Raw genomic sequence first — 23,981 nt, 5'->3', positions numbered from 1 at the left:
TTAGTATCTAGTAATTTGGGATCCTGAAGTTCAGCTCAAAGAGAGAGGAGGACTCACTCACCACATGCCCAAGAATGATAATAAATTTAAGATGGTTTCAGCCTGTGAAAACATCAATATTCCATGCTACAGTACAGGTATATTCTATATGCTCTGAGAGTCATCTTCTATCTTTACAAAAGCATTCCTACCAATATATATTGCTCTTTTCTCCCTCTCCAAGGAGGGAACAATACTATACACCCCAGGGCTCAATCCTGGAAAAGCCTCCGTTCCTTCAACTCCCACTGAGATCAGTGGAAGCTGAGAATTACTCAACTTCTCCAAGAATCTTACAGGATAAGGGCCCAAATATGCCTTTAGATAATTATGGAAAGACAGCAGCACAACAATAAAGTAGCCCAGCAGATATATACATTTACTGAAACTACATAAAGTAGTAACAATCTCAACCACTGCTGAAACATATAATGCTTCAAATACCTCTCTAATGTAGCCCATTATGAGGTACATCACTTAATGAACAGTCATTTAGTTCCATTCCACAAAAGTTTGGGCCTGATCCTACCTATGCTCCTAGCGCAGAACTCCCACTGAAGTCAGTAAGAACTCTGTGTGCAGAGTGCTTGCCGAATCTCACTCTTCGTTGCTATAAATTATTAACCTAAAAAAATGCTTAAACTTTCCACTGGGGTAATAGAAATTGCGGTTAGAGAAAGGAATTGTTCATTGTAGTATTCTGCCTTTCATTTCTGTTATGTTGAGTTTTTGGTCACACACTTTAAAAGACTAGTTTCAAAAATCTGAGGTTGGGTATGTTGAGAGCTAGGATGCTGCAGATAGTGGTCACCCATAAAGACTTGCCAGGGTTTCCTTAGATTGATAGATCTATTGCATCAGTTTCAGCAGTATTCCTTATACTGACTTTAGGAGATACCTACAGGCAGATTCTCTGCTGACATAAATTGTCATGGCTTCATTTATGACAATTTACACCCTAATGATTACTCCAGGTATCTGCATTGTTATCCTTACAACTATTGGCAATTTTTTAAAGGTGACCAGAGTGCTCTTTTTGGTTTATTAAGAGGGATTTTCTTTTCCCAATCTGTAAAATGCTGCAAACAGAGTTTATTTGGTTGGGTATCAGCTAATAGGATGGTATCAGGAGAACATAGTTAACCATGGACAATGGTATGGCATTGTAAACACACTACTAATTAGATTAAAGTCTGGTCCAATATGCAATATTGTGTACTGAACAACTGTGCAATGGGCTGAGTGTCGTTAGTGTAAAATACATAGTGGTTAAAAAGTGTATCTTTCATATTCATATATGTGTGAACAAAAGAAATCCTAATGTATGTATCAAATTGACCATAAATGTTTATTAACTAAAATCAAAGGATACATTTTTCACTCCTATATGGAGCAAAACGTCACTGAATTTTGCCCAATGCTTTCATTATTAAAAAATATGTTTTGCTTTCAAAATCTTTTTTTCTCACTTATGAAATGTTAATCGACCTGTCTGTTTCAATCTGCGTGGAGCAGTTACAACATTAAAACCAACCCTGTTGTTCATACAGTTTCCTTCACAATGTCTAAGAATGTTATACAAAGACATGAACTTTAAAAAAATGTTCTTAACGTAGCAGGAGAAAAAAAAACAAAAGCCAGGTCTAATATGCACTGCAAACATTGCAATTCAACTTTGTACAATATGTCAGAGCTTCCATTCCATTACTGGTACCCCGGAAGGATATCTGCTATTCCCATGGTCCCTTCCCTCCACACAGTCAGCATTGCAGATATACAAAGTGAACATCTGTTCAAGTCAGGTGAAACCTATAGGATATATTACTTCTTTTGCTGTTGAATTTTTAAAAATTCAGGCCAATCTTATTAAAATATCAAATAATTAATAAGGCAACAGCTGTAGGACAGACAGAACTGGACTCTTCAGAACTACAAATTATCGCTGGAATAACACGAGATGCTTAACTGTTGGAATAACTGTTGATCGGTTTATGGACAATATTCCGGCTTCAGTTAATTGTGGACACATCCCCCATTAACTGAAACAGGAACCCTCTGTCATAGTGGTATTGTGCTGTTTTGAGTGAAGGTGATATTAAGATGGAAAAATAGAGAGTCTTATGTAAGAAATAATGAAAATAGAACATTTAAGTTTCTATTTTCCTCCTTGAGATGTCTCCATTGAATTTAAACAAACTTTTTGGGCTCACGAGATTAATCACCATTTCATTTTGTTTTGAAGTTTTAATGACAATTCATAATACATTTTTTCCTCATTGGAGATGGCCCCAGAAGGTAGCATTTAGAGTCAAATTAAGATGAGTCTAAGCTTCTAGTCTGAGACCAATTCAGATGTAGGTTTCACATCTGGATTCAATTAACCTGTCCACATCAGATTGCAGATAAAAATGGCAGTGCTTTAATGAAATAGCCACTCTCTACCATCTTGAACTAAAATATTGTGAGATTTCAACCATGCCTAAACCAGAAGTAGAAAAGGTGCATATTCTGGGTTTGGAACCAGTATAGAATGTATATATATATATATATATATGGGGTAGAATTCTGGTCCAACAGAAGTCAATGGGAATGTTCTCATTGACATCAATAGGGCCTTAATTTTACCCATGAATCCTGAAAATCAGATCTACATGCCCATGGAAAATCAAGGGGATTCAGATCTAACATTCCAATAATGGCTATTTTACTTCCTATAAAAGGAGATACACAGTGTTCAAAGTTTGGGAAATGTGAATGTACTGTTCAGAAAAGATGCTAACTTGCCAGTCCTACCATCCAAAGTCTCCTATTTATCCCCATATACAATACAGAATAACTCAGACAGTGGCAGTGTAAGTAACACTGCAGCATTACTGTTAATGAATCTTGATCATTAGGGACAACATTTAGGAATGAGAAAGTTTATTGTGCATGATACAATCAGTCCTTAGCCTATTTTCTGAAACCACCTACAATCTTATCACTAAGTGTCAGTTCTGATCATGTTGTGTGATGCAGACACTTGGAGACCAACACCATTCACCTATACCACTAAGAGCCATTAGATGGTAACAACTAACGTGCACTGGATTCTACCTGAAAATCAAAGGGAAGCTTTTGTATATCTTGACCAATCTAGATTCCTAAAAAATTAATACTACCCTCTCCGCCCGTACTTCACTTTTAAAAAATCATCTTTTAGAATTAGAGTTTTCTCCCCCTCCTAATCCATATTTGTTGTATTTTTAAGAACACAAGAACGGCCATACTGGGTCAGACCAAAGGTCCATCTAGCCCAGTATCCTGTCTTCCGACAGTGGCCAATGCCAGGGAAAGAACAGATCAGGTAATCATCAAGTGATCTATCCCCTGATGCCCATTCCCAGCTTCTGGCAAACAGAGGTTAGGGACAACATCCCTGCCCATCCTGGCTAATAGACATTGATGGACCAGTTTGATCCTGCAGTGATCCTAGGTTTGAAACATCACACCCTGCTGCACTGGGAATGATTGCGATATCAACAAATCCAGCATTACAATGACATCTCTAAAGGATTTAAGAAGCAAGAGAAGGAAGGTTGAAGGGAAGACAGAATTTGTTTTAGCAAAAATGTATCAGATGACTCACAAAAAAAGGCTCATAAATCTATTTTATAAGCCATGTATAATCTATATGTAACACCATCCCAGCATTAGTGCCCAATCTTAAATCTATATGGTATATGTCAGCTTAGCTAACTTCAAGGATTCTTATCCAGAACTCTTCTAAGCAGGGATAAAATGGTGCATATTTATCAAGTAAATAAAGAACTACTCTCCATTTCTTTCCTCATCCTAACAATGTAACAAGAACAACTAGAGTCTCTTTTCATTCTAACCCTGCAGTTTAATGAAAAACAATGTCAATTCTAATGAAAAATTTCAATTCTCTGGCAAGAAACAGTGAACCAAAAATTATAGTTTTAAACAGCTATTTGGAATCAAAGTGATAGTATTCACCTCATTATGATAGTAACTTGTCTTTTTTGTATTGCTTTAAAAAAATTGTGCCAAAATGTCAATTCAAAATGACAATTTGGTTCATTTTGATCAAAATTATCAAAACTTTTCATTCTGGACTTGAAATCTTTCAGAATGTTTTGGTCCATTACACCCCCCCCCCCCTTTTTTTTTTGGTGTTTTGACTTTCCATTGTGATTCAGAACAGAAACTAATTTTCAAATGTCAGTATTTCCCACAGGATGAAAATTCTGTTCTCTGAACAGTCCTTGCATCTTGGTAGCAGACTTGTGCTCTGCAAGAACAAGGATTTCAATTCTTGCTGGTCTTTGCAGAGTCTGGAAAAGTCGAGGGTGGGGGGGAGAGAAGGATTATTATACCTTCCTCCATATCCCTCAGTTTGCACCCATGCAACAGACAGGCACAATCTAACCCAGTGTTTCCCAAAGATAGCGGACACAAAGGTCTACTGTGATGTGTACAATAAGGCACACAGGTCTTTATCAGCATCATATGGCAAAGTGGCAAGTCCGTACAAATGACTTCATTTTTCTGAACTTTTCAAAAGTTTGAGAAATGCTGATCAAGCCCACAATGCAGTGTCAGATTGTTATAAAGTCACTCTGTATTCGAGGTGTTATATACAGTAACTCCTCACTTAACGTTGTAGTTATGTTCCTGAAAAAATGCGACTAAGCGAAACGATGCTAAGCGAATCCAATTTCCCCATAAGATTTAATGTAAATGGAGGGGATTAGTTTCCAGGGAAATTTTTTTCACCAGACAAAAGACATATACATATACGCACACAGAGAGTACAAGTTTTAAACAAACAATTTAATACTGGTACACGGTGATGATGATTGTGAAGCTGGGTTGAGGGAGTGAAGTCAGAGGGTGGGATATTTTACAGGGAATGCCTTACTGCTAAATGATGAACTAGCATTTGGCTGAGCCCTCAAGGATTAACTGGTTGTACCAGGCAGCAGGCATGGAGGGAGGGGAGAGAGCATAGCAGACAGAGACACACACCCTGTGTCTGAGAGCGAGAGATGCAAATTTCCCCTTTAAGTAGCTGACCCCAGTCTTAAATACACTGCCTTGTTAATTAGATCAGCTTGCTGAGACCGCAGCTGCTGCCTGAAAGCTCCCTCCATCCTGAGTCCTGAACCCTGTCGTGTGTATTCCCCTGCTCTGTGGAGAAGGGGTAAGCGGGGTGCAGGAGCAGGGGGGAGGGGGACACGCTGATATTAGCTCCCACTTCTCTTCGCCCCCCGTACAGCAAGCAAGAGTCTCAGGGAGCAGCTCCAAGGCAGAGGGCAGGAGCAGCACATGGCAGTGGGGGAGGGACAGCTCAATGCCGGCAACTGCTAGCCTGCTGAGCAGCTGCAGCACAGGGAACTTAGAGGAGCGGGGAGCTGATAGGGGGGCTGCTGGTCCACCCTGATTACAAGCCCCCACCAGCTAGCTCCAACGGGCTGCTCTTCCTGCAAGCAGTGGACAAAGCAGGCGGCTGCCAAACAACCTTAGAAGGGAGCATTGCACAACTTTAAACGGGCATGTTCCCTAATTGATCAGCTGTTCCTCATAGATATTCTGCTTAAAATAACAAAGGAAAATTGAAATTGATTATATTGCATTAGTCAATGATTAAGTAAGAGTTGTAATTTATTTTTTATATTGGACATTAGCATGAGTCTGTTTGATTTTTTCCTTTAATGAAGAGTATTCTCTACTAAATCCCTTTACAACTTTTAACTGTTCTGTTTGAGAAGCAGGGTTTATTGAACACACTAAGCACCATAGGATATTCTAGAACAGGCACAATGACAGCCTGTACAGAAAACATGCTATAAATAAAACCACACAGTGGAAATCAGATATTTTCCATGATCTGCTAAGTTACTATTTCAAACATCAAAATCTCTTCTAAAAACAGAACTGCAACTAAAAGACAAATGGAATACAAATTTGATACAAAGTTGACTCTGCATGGCTAGGCCATAGGGGGAAATTTCTGTAGAATACATCTCCTCTTCCCCCCACTTCTATGAAGGAGACAGCCATTTTGCCTGAAAGAGCACTAGAGCACAAAGCACAGGGGACAGAAGTGCTTTTCAACTACATTACGCTGGTTCATAGTTGCTCACTGTCCTCCTTAAAGTGGCTCCAACCAGGCCCGTTTAGCAGTGCACCTCCTACCCTATTATCTAGCACAGCTCTGCCATCAAGGGGCATAATTTGATCCTTGATGACCAACATACACAATCATTTTGTTATATGTACACCTAACATCCAGGGGTCTGAAATGTACTCATGTACATCACAGAGTAAGCAAGGAGAGACACCTATTCTAAACATCAAGCAATTTTTGACACTGTATGATCCCCTAAAAATGTATTCACAGTGGGGTTCCTAAGATTTTTCATCATGCAATCCACACCTTAATAGCATGAGTCTCTTGTGCTATTTGCCATAATGTAGCATCCACATAGCAACTACAGCCATTGCATACACAGTAAACCAAATATTTATGTTAGGGTTGTCAAGCGATTAAAAAAAATTAATCATGATTAATTGCACTGTTAAACAATAATAGAATACCATTTATTTAAATATTTTTGGATGTTTTCCACATTTTCAAATATATTGATTTCAATTTCAACACAGAATACAAAGCGTACAGCACTCACTTTATTTTTATTACAAATATTTGCACTGTAAAAATAAAAGAAATAGTCAGGGGTGAAAGTAACTTAAAGGACTTACCAGTAAGCAGGGTGGCCGGGTTCCTGGGCAAGGTGAGGGAGCGGCTCTGGGCCCCCAGAAGGGGCGGGGCCTCGGGCAGAAGGGGCGGGGCTGGGGCCAGACTCCCCCAGCCAGCTCTTCAGCACTGCTCGGCCCGCACCACCCAGGGCTCCGGAGGCAATTTAAATCGCCAGGCCCTGGGGCAGCTTTAACGTTGTCTGTGTAGCAGCCCATACAGGTGGCCAATTTCTTATCAATACACCGTACTGGCCTGTACCGGATTACTTTCACCTCTAGAAATAGTATTTTTCAATTCACTTAATGCAAGTATTGTAGTGAAATATCTTTATCATGAAAGTTTAACTTATAAATGTAGAATTATGCACAAAAAAACTGCATTCAAAAATAAAATAATATCAAACTTTAGAGCCTACAAGTCCAATAGTCCTACTTCTTTTTCAGCCAATTGCTCAGACAAACACATTTGTTTACATGTGGATAAGACAATGCTGCCCACTTCTTGTTTACAATGTCTCCGAAAGTGAGAACAGGCATTTGCATGGCACTGTTGTAGCCAGCGTTGCAAGATACGCTAAAGATTCATATGTCCCTTCATGCTTGAACCACCATTCCGGGGACATGCGTCCATGCTGATGATGGGTTCTGCTGGATAACGATCCAAAGCAGTGCAGACCGATGCATGTTCATTTTCATCATCTGGGTCAGATGCCACCAGCAGAAAGTTGATTTTGTTTTTTGGTGGTTCGGGTTCTGTAGTTTCTGCATCGGAGTGTTGCTCTTTTAAGACTTCTGAAGCCATGCGCCACACCTCGTCCCTCTCAGATTTTGGAAGGCACTTCAGATTTTTAAACCTTGGGTTGAGTGCTGAAGCTATCTTTAGAAATCTCACATTAGTACCTTCTTTGCACTTTGTTAAATCTTCAATGAAAGTGTTCTTAAAACGAATAACATGTGCTCGGTCATCATCTGAGACTGCTGTAACATGAAATATATGGCAGAATATGGGTAAAAAGCAGAGCAGGGGACATGCAATTCTCCCCCAAGGAGTTCAGTCACAAATGTAATTAACGCATTTTTTCTAATGAGTGTCGTCAGCATGGAAGCACGTCCTCGGGAATGGTGGCCTAAGCATGAAGGGTCATATGAATGTTTAGCATATCTGACATGTAAACACCTTACAATGCCAGCTACAAAAGTGCCATGTGAATGCCTGTTCTCACTTTCAGATGACATTGTGAATAAGAAGCGGACAGCATTATTTCCCATAAATGTAAACAAACATATCTTAGAGATTGGCTGAACAAGAAGTAGGACTGAGTGGACTTGTAGGCAGGGCCACCCGGAGGGGGGGCAAGTGGGGCAATTTGCCCCAGGCCCCGGGCCCCACAGTATTCTATAGTATTGCAACTTTTTTTATGGAAGGGGCCCCAAAACTGCTTTGCCCCAGTCCCCCTGAATCCTCTGGGCAGCCCTACTTGTAGGCTCCAAAGTTTGACATTGTTGTTTTTGAGTGCAGTTATGTAACAAAACAAAACAAAAAATCTACATTTGCTAGCTGCACTTTCACAATAAAGAGATTGCACTACAGTACTTGTATGAGGTGAATTGAAAAATAATATTTATTTTGATTATCATTTTTACAGTGAAAATATTTGTAATAAAAATAATATAAAATGAGCATTGTACACTTTGTATTCTGTGGTAAGCTGAAATCAATATCTATGAAAATGTAGAAAAACATCCAAAATATTTAATAAATTTCAATTGGTATTCTATTGTTTAACAGTGCAACTAAAACTGTGATTAATTGCAATTAATTTTTTTAATCACGATTAATTTTGAGTTAATCACGTGAGTTAATTGTGATTAATCGACAACCCTAATAAATGTATTTTTAATGGTTTTTTAGTCTGATAAGGGTTCACTTTTCCTCGTCATTTCATCTCCCTCTCCCTTCTGTTATGTATCTCTCAGCTGGAAGCAAAGAAGAGAGCCAGCACCATGAGATAAGGAAGCTTTCAGTGGCGCATCAGCGCAGGCTCACAGAATACAAATTAGGAATCTCTGTTTTACCATTCCTGACACTAACCATCCAGATTCTGCATAATCCCACTGAGCCTACAACTTCATTCACTCACTCCCATTTTTCTTCTCACCCCTTTTGCCTCTCCTATTACGCAAAGAGCTGTGCATGTTAAAGATGGCATTAAAAAAATATTACAGCCTTACTACTTTAAGTGTGATTGAATTATGCCATCCCCTTAGTCACACAGTAAATGTTTAATCAAATGATGGCACCTGACATAGGACAGTTGTCACAAAACTTCAAAAAAGGCATTTTCATCAAGGATCATGTGCAATTAAGATAATATGTAAGTGTACCTATTGAGCTATTAATGAGCTCCCACTGGGGTATCATTACATTCACAGTTTGTTGTAATGTCACTTTCAACTTCCTAATAAGTTTTATTGATATGACTTCCTGACAATAAAAAAAAAATCTGATAAAATCTCTTGATCTTATCTTATTTGGAAATGCAGTGTCAGTCTCCTTGCATCACACAACTCGGCCAATAACTGCTTTCCAAAGTGAGAGACAGTGCAGAATTTTCACTTGGTTGTAAAACTCTTTGGTGTGGACCGATGCATGACTAATAGCCTGAATCAGTTTTGCCCCTGGATTTTACTCATGTAGAAATGTCTTGTGTCAGGACTTAATCAGTTAGTACAACTATTCTTTGTTCACAGTTTACTTCTCTAGTTGCATAAGAAATGGCTTCAGCATCCTGAGAATTGTATATAAATTTCATTCCCATGAATTAAAGTTACATGAAGTTTTGTACTAGCTATTTTCTGTGGGACAAACTCAGAAGGGCTTCCTCTGTTTTTACTGATTCTTAGTCATGAGAAAAACTTTCACCAGTGGGAGTTTTGTCTGAGTAAGGACAGAGTAAAAACAGAATGGACGGACCTGCCAGTTACCGAGTAGCCAGAGTTTCTAAGCTACACCGATACAAGACCAGAAGGGTCCATTGTAGACATCAAGTCTGACCTCCTGTATAACACTGGCCATAGAATTTCCCAAAAATATTTCTAGAGTAGATCTTTTAGAAACACATCCAATCTTGGTTGACTCTCCATCACTGGCAATTTTTAAAATCAAGACCCTTGGTAAATTGTTCCAGTGTTTAATTACCCTCACAATTAAATATTTACACCTTATTTCTAGGCTGAATTTGCTGCGCTTCAATTTCCAGACACTGGAACGTGTTATCACTTTCTCTGCTAGACTGAAGAGTCCATTATCAAATATTTGTTTTCCCCCTATAGGTACTTACAGACTGTACTCAAGTCACTCCTTAACCTTTTCTTTGATAAGCTAAATAGATTGAACTCCTTGGGTCTCTCACTGTAAGGCTTGTTTTCTAATTCTTTAATCATTCTTGTGGCTCTTCTCAGAACCCTCTCCAATTTATCAACATCCTTCTTGAATTGTGAACCCCATATTCTAGCAGTGGTCCCATCAGGGCCAAATACAGAGGTAAAAATATTCCTACTTGCGAGTCCCCTGGTTGTGTGTCCAAGGATCTCATTAGCACCACCCCCAGGACAGAGTCTTCCATTGTGTCAGTATGGCCTGCATGCTTTGTTCCTAGATGTGTACATTTAGTCATATCAAAATGTTTTATTGTTTACTTGCACCCAATTTAGCAATCAATCCAGATTGCTCTATATCAGTGACATATCTTCATTATTTACCACTCCTCTAATGTTTGTGTGGTCTGCAAATTTTATCAGTGATTATTTTATGTTTTCTTCCAGGTCATTGATAAAAATGTTAATTAGTGTAGGCCAAGAACTGATCCCTGTGGTATCTACCGGAAACATCACACGGTAATTTCCCTTTTACAATTATATTTTGAGACCTATCAGTTAGGCAGTTTTTAATCTATTTAACATGCACACTGTTAATTTTATATTGTTCTAGGGGTTTTTTTTATCAAAATGTCACGCAGTATTAAGTCAAGTGCTTTATAGAAGTCTAAGTATATTATGTCAACACTATTAACTTTCTCAGTCAAACCTGTTATCACATAGAAAAAAAAATATCAAGGTAATTTGACAGGATTTGTTTTCCATAAACCCATGTTGATTCACCACTGAAAAAAAGTTTGTATAACAGTCCACACACACACACACACACACACACACACACACACACACGTCACCTGTTTTACATATCCCAAACATACTATTTATGCTGTTTATATATGGAGGTCTACTTGCTCTATGTGAATGTTAGACTGAGGGAAAATCCATTAAACAAAAGAAGGACCTAAGGACCATCATATAATGGCAAATTTAAAAAAAAAACCATTAATCTATTTACAGTTCACATGTTTTCCCCTTATTTTTTCTCACTATGTTTGCCAATTACTAAAGCTATTTGTGTTCAAACAAGATCCTGTTTTCTCACATCACAGCCTATTTTATCCTTGCTGCCTATTTTATCTTAATTCATAATGGTGAATTAGAGATTTCACACAATCATCTAGAATCACATACAGAAAATGGATAGATTTCACAAGGTGCAGGAATACAAATATAAACAAGATCAAACTGAAGGAGAAGCTAACTTGGAAGGATGGAGGAAGCATTTAATAAACCATAAACTATCTTCAACAGCAACAATACTAAGAACACAAACCAAGTACATGATCATATTGTGTGTGTGTGTGTGTGTGTGTGTGTGTGTGTGTGTGTGTGTGTGTGTGTGAGAGAGAGAATATTCTAGAAAATAGTTGTTCTACAGTATAAATCTCATCCCTCTACATGAGCTCACAAATAAACTGCCTATCAGCACATGTAAGCTAAGCTTGCCCCTAGAGACTAAGACTGATATTGAGAGATCAAGTAAACAGTCCATTTCCCCAAACTGTAAAAACACCTGAAGTGCTCAGCGCTCACAATTGGGAACAGATTGTCAAAGAGAGAGCCTGGCTCCCATTTAAGCTCTTTGTTGTTCTGTGTTTATACAGTGCTTCTTAGAACACAGTGGTCCTGGTACACAAACGGGGCTCCTAGGAACTACTGCAATGTAAGTAATACACATTTAGGGTTATTAGATAGAAACTGTGAAAAAACGGGACAGGGGGTGGGGGATAATAGGCGCCTATGTAAGAAAAACTCCCCAAAAACGGGACTGTCCCTTTAAAAACAGAACATCTGGTCACCTATACTAATTTGTGTACCGTTTTATTACAATATGTACAACTCTCAAGAAAATTCAGATCTACTTATTGAACTCCCCTCCACGCCACCTCAAAATTGCATGTCTATTGGGATCCTGGATTTTAGTTAAACTATAACAAAAATAGGGACTAGCTGTGAAATTAAGATCAGGGTCCAGGTTTGGATTCCAATCAATACACTCATGCTTTCCCCTGCAACTCAAAAACAGCCAGATTTCAGTGGAGGGAGAAGGGCTTCACGTTTCTCTAAAATTATTATCTATATGTAATGTTTTACTTTCAGTAAATTTGGGTGCGTAGCTACCCAGCAAAAGTGCTGATCTGTATTTACAAGTGAAGTAACTGTTAGATTGTCTCACACAAAGGAAAATATGCTATCCATACAGTACTGTACAGTGCTATACAATATACAGTTTCTTGCTTAATTTGGTTTTGTACTTTTCATTAATGCAGCATACTTTGCATGCATCTTCCCATCAGTCTACACTAATTAGCTGGCATCTTAAGAAAAATTAAATTGAAAAACTATACGATGGATAGGATAGAAAATCATTTCCGTGTTATTACTTGTTATTTATATGGTACTATGATTGTGCAGGGCATTTTATACGTATACAAGAAGAGAAGGTCCCTGCACTGAGGAACTTCTAGTCTCAGAAGAGACAGGAGTAAGACAGCACAACATGTTGGTGTGAGGATAAAAGGGTGAATGGGGAAGAAGTGAGATGACAAAGCATGGGAAAAGAGGAGAGGGGGGTTAGCAGGGAGTTCGTTACCGGTATCAATAATTTCCCTTTTCTGAATTGTCTTGCTTTGCAATTTTTAGGTCAGCTTAAACATAGCATTGTTAGATGCTGGAGTAGCCATAGGGATTCCGCTCTGGAGATTAGCTGTGGAAAGTTCGCTATAATAGAGAAGCAACTGTAATAGACAGCTACAGTAATCGACCATAATAGAGCTGTTATGAGATAGCGGTGCTCCACTGACCTGACCATCCTGAAATGATCTGACAACTAGTGGGCTTGGTGCATTAGAAACTATTTTTCTGATTAACAGGACCTTGACAAAATTTACATGCCTTCCAATCAAGATAGTACAATTTATGCACTGTGTAATAGGAACAAATAATTCACTGTACTTAGGTTTCTCTCTGTCTGTGACATTAGCCTTGAAGCAGAACTGTTCCACACAAATGTGCCCCAAAGTGCACTTTTCTTTTTTAACCAAAACATCTGCAGAGAGTCTAAGAAAAGAAACCACCTCCTGATATATAAATCAAGCTTCATGCTCTAGCATAAACTGGGGCAAGCTCAAATGGAAAAACATCTTGACTAATATTGGTCCAGCTGGGAAACTTTGTATATGTAAAAGTTCTCCTCTGCCTCCCTCTTCCTAGCGAGTGAAAAAGTGTAACAGTGAATTACTGAGGTGACAAATCACAGTAATTAGTACTCTCCACACAGCTCATAAGAGCGCTTTATCTGCTCAAAGAGAACTAGGCAGGAGAGATATCATAACTATAATATATAAGAATGAGAGTTTTCAACTATTTCATACTAAAAAGCATGTTCAGAATGAAGTCCCCTCAGAACATCTATATATTTATAATGCAACTTTGGCGTGCGCATTTGCAAAACAGCTGGTGACCAAGAATAAAAGTTGGGTTTGGTCTTTCAATTCAGTGATTTGAGATCCCTGGATGGATAACTGTTATGGCAGGATTGATGTAATGGAAATAGGTATTTAATACTATCACAAAAGCAAGCACTTTCTCTTTATTATTAATAAACATTTTTAAATAGTACCATAGGTAGGCAGAGATTTTACATGGCAAACCAAGACATGGTACATGCCTCAAAGAGCTTACAATATATGCATTAAGACATATTTATGATTTTATCCCTTATATTTTGTGTGTGTGCATGCAGGAATGTTACACACTTGTGTCTTATTGAAGCTAACAAGATGACTAAGCAAATCCTTTATTATGAAGCAGTTTATAAATGAATTTACAAAATCATATTCCTTCCCTCTCAGTTACAAGGCAATGTGTTAAAAATCTCTCCCGCTGCACTACATTATACTGCTGCCCTCTGCTCTTCTTCCATAACAATATCCTTCCATTTATTGCAATGACAGCTACTATGACCTATTCCCCTCTGACCAATCAGCTAGTCATGGCTCTTGAACACTGTCATAAAACACAGTAAAAGTACCTGGAACAATAAACTACTGCTCATTTCGGTGAAACTGAGTGACATCAGACACCCTATATATTAGCCAGGTGGGACTTGGTGCAATAGAGAAAAGAGCAGCATGAATTATAGGTTTGAATTCAGAATTCACATTCTCAACACAAGCCTTCCTTTATGAGCTTCAAACAAAATATCTGGCCTTAGGCTTGGTCTACACTAAACCCCCAAATCGAACTAAGGTACGCAACTTCAGCTACGTGAATAACGTAGCTGAAGTTCGAAGTACCTTAGTTCGAACTTACCTCGGTCCACACGCGGCAGGCAGGCTCCCCCGTCGACTCCGCGGTACTCCTCTCGCCGAGCTGGAGTACCGCAGTCGACGGCGAGCACTTCCGGGTTCGACTTATCGCGTCCAGACAAGACGCGATAAGTCGAACCCAGAAGTTCGATTGCCAGCCGCCGAACTAGCGGCTGGGTATAGACGTACCCTTAGAGAATTAATCAAATCCCGACACGCACAGAGCAGCTAGCAACAGACTGGAACAAAACAAAAAGTCCATGTTTCTAGAAACAATTCTGAAACCTTATTAATCCAAAAGGGCCAGAGTCTGCAGTCCTTGTTTGTATGAGTACTCCCGTTAAAATCAACAGGACTACTTGCTTGACTAAGGGTTATTCAGGTGTGGTAGCATATCAGTACCAGACCGGGACTCAGAAGACCTGGGTTCTAGTCCCACTTATCAGCAACTGACTAGCTGGCCCTCATGCAAGTTATTTCTGCTTCCTGTGCCTCAGTTCCTTAGTCTGTAAAATGGGGATAATGATACCAACCTCATTTGTAAAGTGCTTTGAAATCTATGGACAAAAAATGCTACATGAAAGCATATAAGTAGTATTTGTTGTTATTTAGAGTATGAATTGTAATATAGGCTATTAGTCTTTCCCCTTGTAGTGAGGCAGAGTGGCTTCCCATGGACCCGGAGTGGGAGGAACCCCTCACTGAGCCCTGGTGGGCAGAGCCAGACTCTGCTTGCCCCCTGCCAAAAGTCAGTGGGCGAGACAGGAAATATAAAAGGCGGGGCTGGGAGCTCAGTTCTGCTGCAGCCACTGGAGGAGCCAGATGCCTCCTGCTTGCTCCCAAGCTGGGAGACTGCCGCAGGCCCCTATGGAACTGAGGACTGGCCAGAGCCGCCTGCTGACCCGACCATAGAGGAGTTGCCAGGATTGCCACAGGCCTTCTACCCTGATGATCTGGAGAACCCTCTACTGATCCAGGTAAACCCCGAGGGGGAGTTAGGAAGTGGCCCAGGGGCAGACGACCCTCGTCTGGCTGCAGCGCTACTGGAGATTAGGTCAGCGTGTTGCAGTCAGGATCCCTGCTAACCCAGTGGCAGATCACTCCACCAATGGTAGGGCCCTGGGCCGGGACACCGTGGAGCGGGTGGGCCTGTGTCCCCTCGTCATCTCAACCCTGGTAGTCTCCCCCTCTCTAGGCCACGGAACAAGTGTTTGTCAGCCATCTGCAGGAGATAGGCTGCCCGAACCCCTTGCTGCTCAGCCCGGACTACAGGCCCGAGATATTGACTCTTATTGCCCCGCCCTGACTAGGTCCGGGCTCCATAGCTGTGTTTGTTGCTCTGCCCTGACCCCAGGCTTGAGCCATAGACTCTTGTTGCCCCACCTTGACTAAGGGACGAGGTCCCTAATTGTGTGTATTACTCGCCCTCTGAAGGTAGGCCTGAACTGGAGACTGTTGTTGCCTCGCTAATTCCCCATGATAGGCGACACTCAGGGACGTGGTTAGGCGGACTGGCCTCCCATGGACCTGGAGTGGGAGGAACCCCGCCGCCAATCCACTATATCCCTATTAAAAATGCATTCTCTATATAGATCTTTGTGGAAGACGTGACCTGAACTTTAAACTGAAGCCAAGGCTGATTCAATCTGTATCACTGCAAAATCCTAGTTGATCTTTGCTGGTGCAGGGTTTGACGTGCCTGTTCAAGCTTTTGAAGAGCTTACGTTTTATCAGGATATGATCATAAATAATATAGCTTTTCTTGCTGTACTTTGAATCAGGGCCGGCTCTGGCTTTTTGGCCGCCCCAAGCAACAAATAAATAAATAAATAAATAAATAAACCACACACCTGGGACGCGGCCAGAACGGCAAAGAAAAAAAAAAAAAAAAAAAAAAAACGCAGGGCCCTGTGGTGGCAAGTTCTTCTCACCAGTGGTCTGGCGGGGATCCTCCTGAAACACGCCAGCCTGAACAGTCTTTGTACCATTCCCTTTAAGGACTCCCGGGGTCACTTCCTACCCCTTCCTCAGATTCAACCAGATCTGTGATGTCCTCTGCTTTCCCTCTGCAGCGCATCTGGGTATGTCTGGCCCCTGCGTCCTGGTGTGCGGGCCACTCTTCTGCTGGAGAGAGTGACAAGCCTCCTTCCTCTCCAGCGGTCCGCCCTGACTAAGCAGCTCTGTAGGCTTTTATACCTGACTTCTAGGTAGAGCATGCCCAGCAGAGCCAAAGGGATGGGGCCAGGGGTGAAAGTAACTTAAAGGATTTACCAGTATGCCGGAGTCCTGAGCGGTGGTGTGGCCTCAACCGGAAGAGGTATGGCCTCAAGCAAAGATGCGGGTGGGCCTGTGTCCCCCCGTCATCTCAACCCTGGGGTGGTAGTCTCCCCCTCTCTAGGCCACGGAACCAGTGTTTGTCGGCCATCTGCAGGAAATAGGATGCCCGAACCCCTTGCTCCGGCTATGGCTGGGAGCCCCTAGCCTTTAAATCACCCCGGAGCTACCAGCTGGGAGCTCCGGGGTCAGGGGCAAATTAAAGGGCCCAGGGCTCCAGCTACCCCGGAGCTCTGGGCCCTTTAAATCACCGTGGGAGCCCGGCTGTTGGAGCTCCGGCGGAGATTTAAAGGGCCCAGGGCTCCCCGCAGCGGCAGGAGCACCGGGCCCTTTAAATCACCAGTCCAGTCCAGCACGGCATACTGGCTCTTGCCGGTATGACGTACCGAACCAGTTTACTTTCACCTCTGGGCGGGGCCCCGTCACAGTGACCCAATCTAGATTGGTTCTGATATTTAAAAAAAAAAAAATCACATACACCTTTGAACCAAACTTGTAAGGATCTGCACAACAAAACACTTTCTATTGTTTCTATTATATGTACAAAAACTGCATTCGATGCCTTTGAGGAAACTGGAAAATAATTTTGACATTGTTAAAAATGTTACATATTGTTTCAGAAAGAGTACATGTCCAAATAGAATTAAACTGTCTCTCACTTGATGTCCTTTAGGGAATTATGTAAAAACAAAACAAAAAACAAAACACAACACTAAACCCACACTGTAGCTGGACATGGATGACTCATTGAAAATCATTCCATTAGGAGGCTTTTGAAAATGGGCTCACACTAGTTAAGGAGCCTGTCATATTGTCTTACATCTCAATGGGCTCAATTACCACACTACAGTAACAGACACAAGGAACATAAAGTTGAGTGCTTCCTATTTGAAGTCATCCACCCCATTCATTCTGAGGTCAGTAAAATCAAATGCATTATTCTCAAACAGTATTTTTTTCCTCAGTACATAATTAAACTTATTCATTAAATATAGTCAACACTGGGTGACAAATTTTCAAAAGCTGACTCTGAAACTGCACTCCCAAAATTATGTGCACATCCAATTTGCATTTATAAAGAGCACTTGAACATATAAGTTAGATACACAATTACCCATTTTGTGTGTGAAAATTCCTCTTTGGTTGTAAAGTTTCAGGTGTGCAAGATTTCAACAGCTTAATTTTCAAAAGTAGCTCAAGAATTATTTTAACCACTAATAAACTATGGAGGAAGAAGAGGCTATGTTTGAAGATCAAGATTAGGAATCAGTAGCATATATCTAGATTTATAACCTATAATATTACAGTCACAAACATGAGATTTCATGCTGTGCCTCTAAGATCATAGTACAGAATTCACAGCCTGACAGAGGGCAGGCTAAGGTGGCTTTAAGCCCTTCTGATCCTGTGCTGCTCTGGGAATTGGAGCAGCCCCTAGTGACAGCCCTTGGGAGCTTGCCTGAGATACAGGAGGTTTCTCAGCTGCCACCAAACAATCTAGAATTTCCACAATGTGGATAACAGAGTGTTACACTAAACCTCCATTCCCAGCTACAAACAAAATTATTTCTCCACCATTATCAAGAACGTATCTTTTATGAAGTTAAAAAGAAGTTTTATCATTCAATATTTTAGAGTTAAATATTTATAATGGTGCAGTATTTTAACAGAGCTAATATAGTAATAAGATAATAAAGCTCTACTGATTTGCATTATCTTATGGGATATGGTGCATTTGTACAAGATATGATCAACAAAGAACACTGGTCTGTATGCATTGATTTTATAATATTAACTATGTGATTCCTCCTTGGACATATCAGTTAAAATATTAGTGGTGATTGCCCATCATTTGTACTGTGAATATGCATAACTCTGCATATTTTAACTCCAACACTGATAGAATGAGAGTTTGAGAACAGCATTCAAATAATAGATGGCACTGTGCTAAAGATAATTTGAAATCTCAACAAAGCTTCAAAAGCACTTGTCTATTTTGAGCTGATACTTCAAACCAATCATTAAGTTGAGCTCACATATGGTTGTAGGTGTACTGGGAACCCCTTCACCGTTCTAATTAACACCTTTTTGTAATTACATGTTACAACAAAGTTGCTTATACCCGGACTGGTTTTTTTCCACCTCAACATTTCGATTCAAATTCAGTCTGTGACACACACACACACACACACACACACACACAGCGCTATTTTTCCTAACTTTCCTTGCACGACATAGCACAATGTAAAAATGCAGTGTGTGGGAGGAGTAGAAGGAAGAAGCGGAGGAGGGGCCTACCCTATCTTCATTCTGCTTGTCTCACGATTAAATGTTCTTTGCCAGACTCTTGCTTCTATCAATACCTGCTTCTCTAAGAAAAGCATAATAGATTTCTCCAGCTCAGACGCTTGGTGAAGACATTTCAAAGAGTGAAGAAAATAAAGCCTGGTCAATGAATGCTGTAGAATCATGTGTTTAGTGTTCGAGATATGTCTATGTTCGTAACAAATGCTTAGAAATTAACTTAATGTTAACAAATTTGAGAAGCTCATGTAGATACCACTTGAAGGAGAGGATTGTATCAAGATTTGCCATGCCATGCACAATAAAAAAAATAAAAAGGCATTTCTGACTGTTGCATCATTTGTACCATACATCCAGGCTATTTCAGTAAATATGTATGCTGAACACAGAAAAAATAATGAAGATGTTTAAGTGATAAGGAGAACATACTGAATATAGTGTATGGATCTTTGCCAAACTTAATACAATCTCCAAAGACATTTTCCAAACAGGCACAGATATGCTGGAGAGAGAATAAGAGGAACTATGCATCCCAACCTAAACGTTATGGTTAGTAACTATATTTATTCTCAGCCCCCTGATCAACCTTCTACATATACTGCTCTCATGCACTAAAATCTACATACCACGAAATTGAGAACACCAAGGGCACCACACTTGAATGAATGGATAGGTGAGGTTACATATTTCAAGAATCTTGTATAGACAGTAGAGTCAGAAACCCTAATTCCTTTGAATAAAAATCAGGACCAGTGGACAAATACAGCAAGCTAACCTAAGTTGTAGGTATACATATGCATTTTTCCAGCCATCATAAACATAATATTATTGCATATTTTATTGTTCATGAATATTTTAAAAAGATGTTTTAATCTGTCTGTTTAAATTTGATTCACTTTAAAAGTAGCCACACAGACCTATCAACAGAAAACAAATGTAATAGTTTATGGGTAGCTGGTTTGGTATGGAGGAAAGCATACAATGTAAGAGTTTTCTGAACCTATATACACAATTTCAGTAGAAATAAAACATTAATGTGGTATAATGTGAAGCATAACATCTTTCAAAGTACAGTTGTTAGACTAAATGAAAGCTGTCAAGTCAGCATATTAAACACATCACTTCATTCATAGTTGAATTTCCATATTCCAGTGGTGGAAATTAAGTAAATCTGCAGGTTGTGATTTTAATATTTACATATGCTAGAGTATTCCAAACTGCCTTACAATGAAGATGAATGACACCTACAACCTTCTTATACTTAGCCAGGTGTAAAGAAGGGAAACATTATACCTAAAATCTGTCAGTACCAAAAAATTATTTGCTAGAGTTTGACATTTTTCACAACAAAGGCCCACCTTTTGCCAGCATGCGGTTTTCACTATTAGCAAATCTAAAAGTTCCAGACAACTTTTAATGGTCAGAGATTACAAAATTAAGGATTCAAAATCACATTACTTCAGCGGAAGCAGGCTAAGGCTAACTCTTTCAAAATGAGACATTTCCCCCTCAACTTTCTGTGTAATGGCCAGTTATCTACAAATTGATCCCAACGGTATAAGCTGTGCTTTTTAATAGTAATGCATAATGTTGTAACAAGATTTCTGCTGTTCTCTTTGTTCCTTATCTCCCTCCATCAGAGTCTTCACATGTTTTTCCCACTGCCAAATGTGTCAGAATACTACCTAAGAATACTCAAATGATTTTCGATGGTAAATTATGACAGTTGGGTCTCTGTTCAAGAAAAATCCAGACACTTTAAAAACTTGATCAGTGCCCAGCTGGGCAGGATTTAAGGATTCCTTTTTTCTTATGTGGACTCACGAAGCACAGGCATGATCGGACTCTGGTATAACCATCACATATTATCACAAGAAACTATAGGTTTTACTCATCGTGTCGGTCAAACCTTTAAAAGATTATTTGGGTATAAAAGGTTGAGCTGTTCACTGCCTCAGGCTCCATCTATACTAGGGCCAATTTCTGTTTCTCACTGTTGCTTGTTCAGCAGAGAAAGAAAACCTATAGTAGACAGGGCGCTGCAGGCGTTTTTAATACTGTCATGTAGCAGATCTAATCAACAGAGTATTAAAAATGCTGGCAGCCTCCACCCAGCATCTATATTACATCTCCCAACATCACTAACCTCAGTGGAACTGAGTCATGGGGAATTTTACATCTGAGCTGAGTCTCCATAGAGGAATGTGAGGCAAAAATGGGCATGTTGTCCACAAAGCACCAGTAAATCCACACAAAGGACAGATCCATGAGGCCCAATCCTTACATAGGTGCTGTGCAGTGGACTTTGGTGTTCACCCCCAATTTACAGCAGATGGCAAGGGTGGGTCAGATATGCAGGTGACATAGCCCCTGATCATACGGCTTCTGAGCCCCATTGTGGTTTTGGCATATTTTTGTCTAAGTAGAGCACTTTTACTTGGGATTTGCTCATTTTTACAGGCTTATTCCTACAAGAAAAACATCGGCATTGATCTCTCTGTTGATAAGACTTAGTGAAAGATCTGCCTATTTGGGTCACTTCATCTTTGGCCATTTATGCCTACCTGTTTTACCAGTCCTTTCACTGAAGGCTACCCTCCCCCCCTTTTTCTTGGCAGAATAACTGCTTTAATCTGGACCACACTACATACATTATTTGGGTGTTTAATATTTTGTTCAGCAGACAGCTTTATGCCAGCAGTCACTATACAAATAGAAAAGATAAATTAAATCATTTATATATCCCTCTTGGACATATTCAAAGGGAAAATATCCTCTGCCCTCAAACAGCAACCTTTATTCATGGGGGAGTAATCATTACTCCAGTAAGTAGTCGCATTCCTGTCAAGCAGGTGAAAGTCATTTTAGGGTACGGCTCCTCAATACATACAAGGGTGGGTCTTACATATTACAGGAGGACCTGGTAGTAACTCCTATTCAAAAAGGGATTGAACACTTATATGGATAACAATAATATGAAGAACTATAATAGTTACTGCTAACAAAAATTTTGGAAAGGATATGAAAAAAACTCATGCTTCGGGCGTAAGCCAATATTTAATTGTTAGGATGAGATCTTATGTGCAGGGCAGATTAACCTACATCTGCCTACTGCAGGAATCTTGTACCTGCCTCTAAAGCATCTGGGGACGACCGCTGTTGGAGATACTGGACTAGATGGACTTTTGGTCTGATACAAAGTAATAATTCCTATGTTTCTTAGTTAGGGTGCCTAATCACTTTCCATTATTGAAAATACATGCATCCTTTTTTCAGGAAGCTCTAACACCATCATGGTTTGCAGCAGGACTTTTAAAGCGGGCAGGGAGAAAGCCCTCAGATTAGAGAAGTGCCTTTACTTTGTTCCATTCAGGTTTAGCTAAATTATAAACCATTAAAAATTGCCATTTTCCTTCTCTCACTTGCATTGCTCAGAATTTTTTTTTGGCAGCATGCCAAAACAAGAACGGAACACAAACATTCTAAATTGCTAGGACCACACTGCCACCAAAGCAACAACAGGATGCAAACCCTGAATTAGGAATGCCCAGGAGAGCCATACCTGGCACATGGCCACAGCATCTCATGATCTTTTTGGAGCACCACATATGGCAGGAACCCGTCCAAACCTTACACCAGTTCTAAATATAGATCTCCTTATATAAAGAGGGTCGATTGGCTACTGTCTGAATTTTTTTTTTTAAAGTGCAGTGGGGTCAATTAAAAACTCATCATGTAATGTTACACAAAGCTGTGCTAACAACCGTGTCTTCTGTACTTAGAATAAGAGATGTGGTGTCATTAAAATGAAGTGTTACATTATGAGTTGTAGTGGCAAATGATTATATATATATATGTGGTAAATGGCTATTTATGCTTTGAGGAGGTGACAAAACAATTAATTGGGAGAAAGATTACAAAACACTAACCTGTCTTTTAATTATCCTTTATTTGCCTTTCCAATTCTTTGATTAATAGGATCTCTCTAATCATAGTATTTAAATTTTTCTAACCCTATTAGAAATATTCTTGCAAAACTGCAATACATATGTAATCCAAATATATCAAACATTTGGAGCTAAAGCTCGGTCTATTCAGGGACAGTATCTGAATGCCTTCACATCGCTGAAGCATTAGTCTGGGGTATTTGAGTTTGTCTGTGTCACAAAATCCATCAAATTATTTGCCGCACTCTACTAAAAGCCATCCCATGCTACAGTAAAAACAGTATTGATGGGGAAAAAATCTATTAAACCATAACCAGACAAATATAATGTAAATGGATTTTACAGTAGACAAATGAGATATAAACTATAACTATGAATAATTGTGAATTATGAACTGTATACAAGGATGCATAAGATATTAACATAATATAACTCATGCTGAAAACAGAGAAGACACCTCAAGAAATACAAGAAAAACTGATTAAAAAAAATTAGGTTAGATTACAAACTAAGGTCCCATTTCAGCATGTGCCAACTTTTGAATGGGAGAATAGTCCCTGGGATTATTCACGTTTAAAATTAAGCACATGCATAATTATTTGCAGGATTGGGGCTTATGTGATTAAATTTAGTTTAAAAAACAATGGTCTTCATCCTCCCATCACTTACACACATGAGTAGTCCATACGCTGGGTGAAATTCAACCTAGAGTAATTCAATCTAGAGTAAAGCGAGCCATGGGAGGCCTATACAGAACTTAAGTTTAGAATCTCAGTGCAATACTTAAGTGGTGTTTAAATGATGGATATGGCCTTGTGTATGGACTCAGCTCTGCAATGAATTT

General features: G+C 39.7%; 1 protein-coding gene across 4 annotated transcripts in view; it reads right to left on the bottom strand.

Annotated features, from left to right (window-relative positions):
* Window positions 1-23,981, bottom strand: part of GRM7 (glutamate metabotropic receptor 7) — a 545,183-nt gene that overhangs the window by 375,250 nt on the left and 145,952 nt on the right. The window lies entirely within an intron of this gene.

This window comes from Chrysemys picta, chromosome 7 (assembly GCF_011386835.1).
Source record: "Chrysemys picta bellii isolate R12L10 chromosome 7, ASM1138683v2, whole genome shotgun sequence".
In the NCBI taxonomy this organism is placed as follows: domain Eukaryota; kingdom Metazoa; phylum Chordata; order Testudines; family Emydidae; genus Chrysemys; species Chrysemys picta.
This window is presented reverse-complemented; position numbering and strand designations above follow the sequence as displayed.